The sequence below is a fragment of the Triticum dicoccoides genome, chromosome 7B (genome assembly GCF_002162155.2).
Source record: "Triticum dicoccoides isolate Atlit2015 ecotype Zavitan chromosome 7B, WEW_v2.0, whole genome shotgun sequence".
In the NCBI taxonomy this organism is placed as follows: Eukaryota; Viridiplantae; Streptophyta; class Magnoliopsida; order Poales; family Poaceae; genus Triticum; species Triticum dicoccoides.
The window spans coordinates 561,853,305-561,861,147 of record NC_041393.1 but is presented as its reverse complement, the minus strand read 5'-3'; positions in this window follow the sequence as shown (position 1 = coordinate 561,861,147).

Here is a 7,843-nt window from a genome sequence, read left to right as displayed (position 1 = left end):
CGGAGCTCCTGGACACGGTGAGACGGCGTGGAGTGGTCGGAGGGCGTGGCTACGGCGAGGGGGTGGCGGCGATGGCGTCGGCCATGGCTGGGGCGTGCGAGGGGGAGGAGCTGGAGAGGAGATGGGGTGTCTGGGGGGGTTCGGGGGAGAGAGGGAGGCCGATCCTCGACGTCACCTGGCGAGGGGAGCGGCGAGGCGGCGAGCAGGTGCGTGGCGCACGCCGCGGTCGCCGTCGGGCACCTGCCTGCCTGCCTGGCCGGCAAGCAGCTCGCTGGAGCGGTGCTGGGCTGGGCCGGCAGGTGGGCCGGGGCAGGCGCCAGGTAAGTTTTTTTTCATTTTCTTCTGTTTTCTGTTTTTCTAATACTTCTGCAACTTTGTTCAATTAAATAAAATACCTAGGCAACTTCAAAAATCACCAAATCACTCCTGGTCCATAGCTGGATTATTTCCAACATGAAACATTTTAGTTTGGAGGTATTTGAGCATTTAAATATTTTATATAATTTTAAATGCCCAAATTCAAATATTTATGAATTAATTCAAAAACCCTAAGATGGCCTAGGAAAATGTGCACCACTTTTGGCAGAGGTTCTGAACCAAGAGAAAAATGATGGACATTTTAGAAGGGCATTTCAGGTTCATTGAAAATTATTTTAGTAAACCCTAGCTGGTTTCAGAGGGGACTGGGGGTTCTGTCATCCCCATTTCAAGTTTCTGATGAAAGAATAAACATGATGCAACACTCTAATGCATGACTAGCTAGGGTGTGACAACTCACCCCCACTCAAAAGAATCTCGTCCCGAGATTTGGGTTCCTCCGGGAAGAAGGCGGGGTACTCGAGTCGAAGACGATCCTCCCTTTCCCAAGTTGCTTCATCCTCAGAATGGTGCGACCATTGAACCTTGAGAAACTCGATGTTCTGGCGTCGAGTGGTACGCTCGGCCTGATCGAGGATACGAATGGGGTACTCTCGATATGTAAGATTATCCTGGAGATCAAGCGTTTCGTGGTCCACTTCACGGATAGGATCCGAGAAGCAACGCCTAAGTTGGGAAACGTGGAAGACATCGTGGACTCTGGAGAGATGCGGAGGTAGTTCCAACTGGTAGGCAACTTCTCCTCGTTTGGTGAGAATGCGAAAAGGTCCAATGTAACGAGGAGCCAATTTGCCTTTGATACCGAAACGATGGGTTCCCTTCAGAGGGGTGACCCGAAGATAAGCCTTCTCGTCAACCTCGAAAGTCATAGCCTTATGTTTTCGGTCATATTGACTCTTTTGACGAGATTGGGCTGTTTTCAACTTTTCACGAACGATGCAAACTTGTTCTTCTGCTTCCTGGATCATATCCGGGCCAAAGAATTGTCTTTCCCCGGTCTCTGACCAGTTAAGGGGTGTTCGACACCGTCGTCCATAGAGAACTTCGAAGGGGGCTTTACCCAAGCTAGATTGATAGCTGTTGTTGTAAGCGAATTCGGCAAATGGAAGACACTTCTCCCAGTCCATTCCAAATGAGATAACAGAGGCTCGAAGCATGTCTTCTAGAACTTGGTTGACGCGTTCCACTTGACCGCTTGACTGAGGGTGGAAAGCTGTGCTAAAGGAGAGACGGGTTCCCATAGCATTTTGGAATCTTTCCCAAAATCGAGAGGTGAAAAGACTTCCTCGATCCGAGTTAATTTCCAAAGGAACACCATGGAGGGACACTATTCGGGAGATGTATAAGTCTGCCAATTGACTGGCGGTTATACTCTCACGAACAGGTAAGAAATGGGCTACTTTGGAAAGACGATCGACCACGACGAAGATAGCATTATTCCCTCTCTTAGTCCTGGGAAAACCGGTAATGAAATCCATACCAATTTTATCCCATTTCCATTCAGGAATAGCTAAGGGTTGAAGGGTGCCAGCAGGCCGTTGGTGCTCTGCTTTTACACGACGACAGACGTCGCAATTTGCAATATACTGAGCAATTTCTCTCTTCATCCTAGTCCACCAGAACCTCTGGCGTAGGTCCTGATACATCTTAGTACTACCGGGATGAATAGTGAGAGGAGATTCATGAGCCTCCTTAAGGATCAACTGCCGTAGATGCTGGTTCTTGGGAACCACTAGACGGTTCTCAAAGTACACAACACCATGATCATTTGTGGAGAAACAACTAGCACCTCCGCTAGCAATGTTCTCCTTGATCTTAGCTATTCCCTTATCTCGCTTCTGGGCAGCAATGATTTGATCCGTAAGAGTAGGTTTCGCCACCAAGGTGGAGAGAAATCCTTGAGGAACAATGTGAAGGTTAAGCTTCCGAAATTCCTCATGGAGAAGCGGTTGACTTTGTTGTAACATCAGATTGTTACAATAAGATTTACGACTTAGCGCATCAGCCATGACGTTGGCTTTCCCTGGGGTGTAAGTTATTCCTAAGTCGAAGTCTGTGATCAATTCAACCCAACGTCTCTGCCTGAGATTCAAATCCGGTTGGGTGAAAATATACTTCAGACTTTGGTGATCAGTGAATATTTCGCAACGATTACCGAGGAGGTAATGTCGCCAGGTCTTAAGTGCATAGACTACGGCTGCAAGCTCTAGATCATGAGTAGGATAATTCTCCTCATGTGGGTGCAATTGCCGTGAAGCGTAGGCAATTACGTGTCGATCTTGCATGAGAATGCAACCTAGTCCTTGTCGCGAGGCGTCGCAGTAGATAACAAAGTCCTTAGAGAAGTCTGGCGGTACCAGTACGGGAGCAGAAGTCAGGCGTCTTTTCAGTTCCTGAAAGCTGTGCTCACATTGTGGAGTCCATTCGAACTTTTTATCTTTCTTGAGGAGCTCGGTTAGAGGTTTAGCAACCTTGGAGAAGTTCTCGACAAAGCGACGACAATAGCTCGCTAAGCCTAGAAAACTCCGAACTTGCTTGACTGATTCAGGTGGAGTCCAGTTAAGGATGGCTTGAACTCGCTCAGGGTTAACAGCAATACCTTTACCAGATATTACATGACCCAGATAGGTCACTTCTGACAACCAGAATTCACATTTAGAAAATTTGGCATAAAGGCGATGCTCTCGAAGTTTTTGCAACACTAGCCTTAGATGTTCGGCATGTTCTTCCTCGTTCTTGGAGTAGATGAGTATATCATCGAGGTAAACCACGACGAATTTATCCAAATACTCCATGAAGATTGAGTTCATTAACCGAGAAAAGGTGGCTGGAGCGTTGGTTAATCCGAAGGACATGACGGTGTACTCGTATTGGCCATAACGAGTAACAAAGGCCGTTTTAGGAATGTCCCCGTTTCTGATTTTGATTTGATGGTAGCCCAACCTCAAATCCATTTTGGAGAAGACTGAGGATCCAGCGAGCTGATCGTACAGGTCGTTGATCCTGGGAAGCGGATATTTGTTCTTGATTGTGACCAAGTTGACAGGTCGGTAATCTACAACCATCCGGTCCGTACCATCCTTCTTCTTGACGAATAGGACGGGACAAGCCCACGGAGATGAGCTAGGTCAGATGAAACCCTTTTTCAAGGACTCATCGAGTTGTTTCTTAAGCTCGGCTAGTTCTAGGGGTGCCATCTTATAAGGTCTTCTAGCAATCGGAACGGTTCCTGGGATGAGGTCTATTACAAACTCAACATCCCTGTCAGGTGGAACACCTGGCAATTCCTCTGGAAAGACATCCGGGAAGTCACGGACTACCGGAACGTCCTCAAGGTCTGGCAAAGGGCTGGCGTTAAGAGAATATAATTGTCGCTTGGCTATTCGGGTCAAGACATTGACTATTTCTCCCGAAGGATGGGTGAGTTGAACAGTCCTAGAGAAGCAATCGATTTGGGCATGATGAGCCGACATCCAGTCCATACCCAGAATGATATTAATATCTGAAGATTTAAGGGCTATCAAAGACGCGAGGAAAACAAGTCTGTTGACTTGGATTTCATTTCCATAACTTACCCTAGAGGTCTGCCATCTAGAACCAGGGGTAGAGATTTCCATAGTGGATGGCATGTCACAGAATGCAACGTTATGCAAACGAGCATAACTTTCGGATATAAAAGAATGAGAGGCTCTTGTATCGAAAAGAACAGATGCCGGGTGGCAGTTAACAAGAAGCGTACCGAGAACGACGTTGGGATCCTCTTGAGCTTCTTCGGCAGAGATACAGTTGACATGGCCACGTGAAGCGGTGACCGGCTTGGCGTGGAATATTTTTCCTGTCGGCTTGCCACGGCCAACAGCTTTAGCAGATTGATTGGGGTTGGTCTGGGGACACTCACGCATATAGTGACCAGATTCCCCACACTTGAAACAAGTCACGGAACTGGTACGTGGAGGAGCATTGTTAGTTGGACCCCCATAGGGCTTGGCTGGAGCAGACTGTTGAACGGGGCGAGGCGCCTGGAAGGATGGCCTCGGTGTAAACCTGGGTGGCAGGGCGGTGTTGGGCACCCACACGCAGCGCTTCTGAGGACCAGCACCGGATGAGGAACCCATGTCACGGCCATGCTTGCGTGTTGCGTCATAGTCAGTCTGACCAGTTTCAGCACTGATGGCTTTGTTGACAAGTTTCGAAAAAGATGTGCACTCATGCAGACGGAGGTCGCGGCGAAGCTCAGGACTAAGGCCCTTACGGAACCTTGCTTGCTTCTTGGCATCGGTAGACACTTCCTCGGTTGCATATCGTGCGAGATTACCAAACTCCCTGCTGTAAGCATCCACAGAAAGTCGGCCTTGGGTGAAACTGCAAAATTCTTCACGTTTACGGTCCATGAGACCCTCCGGAATGTGATGTTCATGGAAAGCCTCGCTGAATTCAGCCCAAGTAGTGACATGGCCCGCTGGGCGCATAGCTCCATAATTCTCCCACCATAGACTGGCGGGGCCTTCAAGATGATATGCAGCAAAGGTGACCTTGTCAGCCTCCGCTACCAGCGCGGAACGCAGTTTATGAGAGATACTGCGAAGCCAGTCATCAGCGTCGAGAGGCTCGACGGAGTGGTGGAACGTGGGTGGATGCAATTTGATAAAATCACTGAGTGACACCACGTTAGCCCTCTGATGGTGTGCTGTATTCTGTTCAATACGCTCCAACAAACGGTTTGTCTCCCGCTTGTTTCTCTCAGCTTCCATCATAACCTCGGCTAGTGAAGGAGGATGAGGCAGATTTACATCCCTGGCTTCACTGCCTTCGGCCTGCTCTTGAGAAGCAGGGTTAGCGCGCGTGTTGACCATCCTAGGTAAACAAGACAATGATTTAGTCAGGATGGTAAAATTCTGACATAGGATTCATAATGTAAGAAATAACTCGGAATGCAAGATGATCATCCGTATGACATGGTAGATACAGAAACTGCTTCTTTTATTCCATCGTCATACACACCATACAGGGTTTAGTACAAGACCAAACAAAGTACTATTACGGTGAAAAGAGGATTACATCTCATCGAAGGCATTCCAAGCTCCTATACATTATTTTTCTACACCTCCGGAAGGAGTACGAACTAGGTCATATCCCACGAGTCACGCGGGACGATAGACGACACAGCTAGTGCGAACTAGTGATACTACCACTAACTCAGACCGATCCGTAGTAGTCCTCGTAGAAGTCACCTCCATAGCCTGGGAGCTCAACATGATCATCTGGAAACAGACGGTCTCGCGGAGCTTGTGGACCATAGGGGCTAGGATGAGGCCTTGGACCAACAAACGGTGGCCTGCGGGGACCGCGAGGTGGGGTGATGCCTCCTACATCACGCCAAACCATCATGTCTGGCAGAGCAGATCTCACAGGATAGAGATCGCGCATATCTGAGAATCCAGCTTGCACCGCCGGTGCGAACCGAGTCAAAGTGGCCCAGTGGTCAGCACGGGTATTGAAGAGCTCTAGCCTTAAGGCCCGATTTTCACGGTCCTTATCCTCGAGCATCTCAGCAGTGGTGCGAGTCCGTGAATCCTCCTGAGTGGGGTCAGCATAGATAGCCTGGAGATACCCTTGTGCTTCCGGAAGTGATCCTGGCATATACCGGAAATCAGAGTACCGAAATAACCCAGATCTGACTCGCATAATGGTCATCATAGAGTAGGCGGCGTCCTGCACAGCCATCTCAATAGTAACCCCGAGTCCATAGGAGCAGTGAAGAGGCTCGGTGGATCCAGGATAAGATGGAAATATCCTGACAGTGCAGAGATACTGGCTTTGATTAAAATCTCGGAATTGCTCTTCGACCGTGTACTCGGGATACCAGCGGTATCCAGCCTCAGTCATTACCCAGACCAACTTAGCAGTATGGCCGAGTACATCTAGGCATCGAGTCAGGCGAACCACTTGATTGAGGTCGCGAGTGGCCATCTGAAAGCACAATCATAATGCAAAGGCATTAGAATTTCTAGCAAAATTTCGGCAGCATGACGGCTGTAAATGCTCAAAAAGGATTTGAAACATTTGACAAAGGATTTCGTACACACTCATCATCATCATATCAAAGTTCTGAAACCATTCTGGCAACATAATGTGGTAGTAGAACTGAACTAGGCTGGTAACCATCAAACTTATAAGGTACTACTGATTAGTAACACGTGATCCTGATAGAGAGAATAGGTCCTAATTCCTTATCCCCCGGTAGAAGAATGGACTGACTCAGATCAGAATGTCATAAGGTATAAGGAGTAAAAAGAGCCTTACGTTCCATCCCACAAACAATTCCCCTACATATAACTAAGGAATTTCTAGACTCAACATCGACCAGTTTGGCTTGGAGAACCTATAGGCAGTCCGGCTCTGATACCAACGCTGTCAGGACCCCGACTCGATGTCACATCGATCTAGCTGGTAACACCTCATATCACTTTGCGGCCTCACGCACGGTATCCCCACGGGTGTCGTCTTACCTTTTCCCGGGACCGTTTGCGCCTTTTGGCTCACGTATATGATAGTGTCGCTAGCATCCATATGATAAAGAGCCCGGGCTGACATGACTAGTCGTAAACCCAAAGTGGCACAGACTTACGGGGACAGGCATCCATGACCCAGCTTCGAACGTGTCGGTCATCAGCAAGTGGGTCCGGGCTGTAGCACTGGGCTAGCAGGACTCCGGTAAACCGGGCTGTAGCGGGCTAACAGGACTCCGGTACTCAAAGTGTGACATTTCCCAGAAGGGACAGACACAGGAACGAAGAAGGACACATGCCGGCCAGCCTAAGTGTTCCAGAGCAGTAGCAAGCTACCATGGCTCAGCGGTAACACTAGGAGACATTTCCCGGTAAGAGGGGCTACTAAAGATAAACAACTAGATAGTCAGATCCCACACATACCAAGCATTTCAACCATACACACAATATGCTCGATATGTGCAAATACAACGAAGCATCACAACATGACTCTATGACACAAGTACTTTATTTAAGGCTCAGTGAGCCATACATAACATACACAAAGATACGGGTCTCACGACCCCACATACAAGTCATACAGTCATACAAACCAGCAGCGGAATAACTTGTCTGGGTACAGACAACTAGTAAAATAAAAGAGGCTTGGAAAGCCTAGCTATACTACGTGGTCCTTCACAAGCTCAGGGTCACCACCTGGGTCTTTAGCCTATTCGTTGATGTCAACGTCTACATAGAACCCATCAGAAGGGGTTGCAGCGTCTTCTGTAAAAATGTAGATTATAGCAACATGAGTACAAAGGTACTCAGCAAGACTTACATCAGATCCTACATACATGCATAGTATCAAGAAGGGTTGGTGGAGTTATTGCAGCAAGCCAGCTTTGACTCTTGGCTAGGCTATCCTACGATACTCCAACTTGAAATGGTTTTGCGCACACGAGTCCACTACTCAC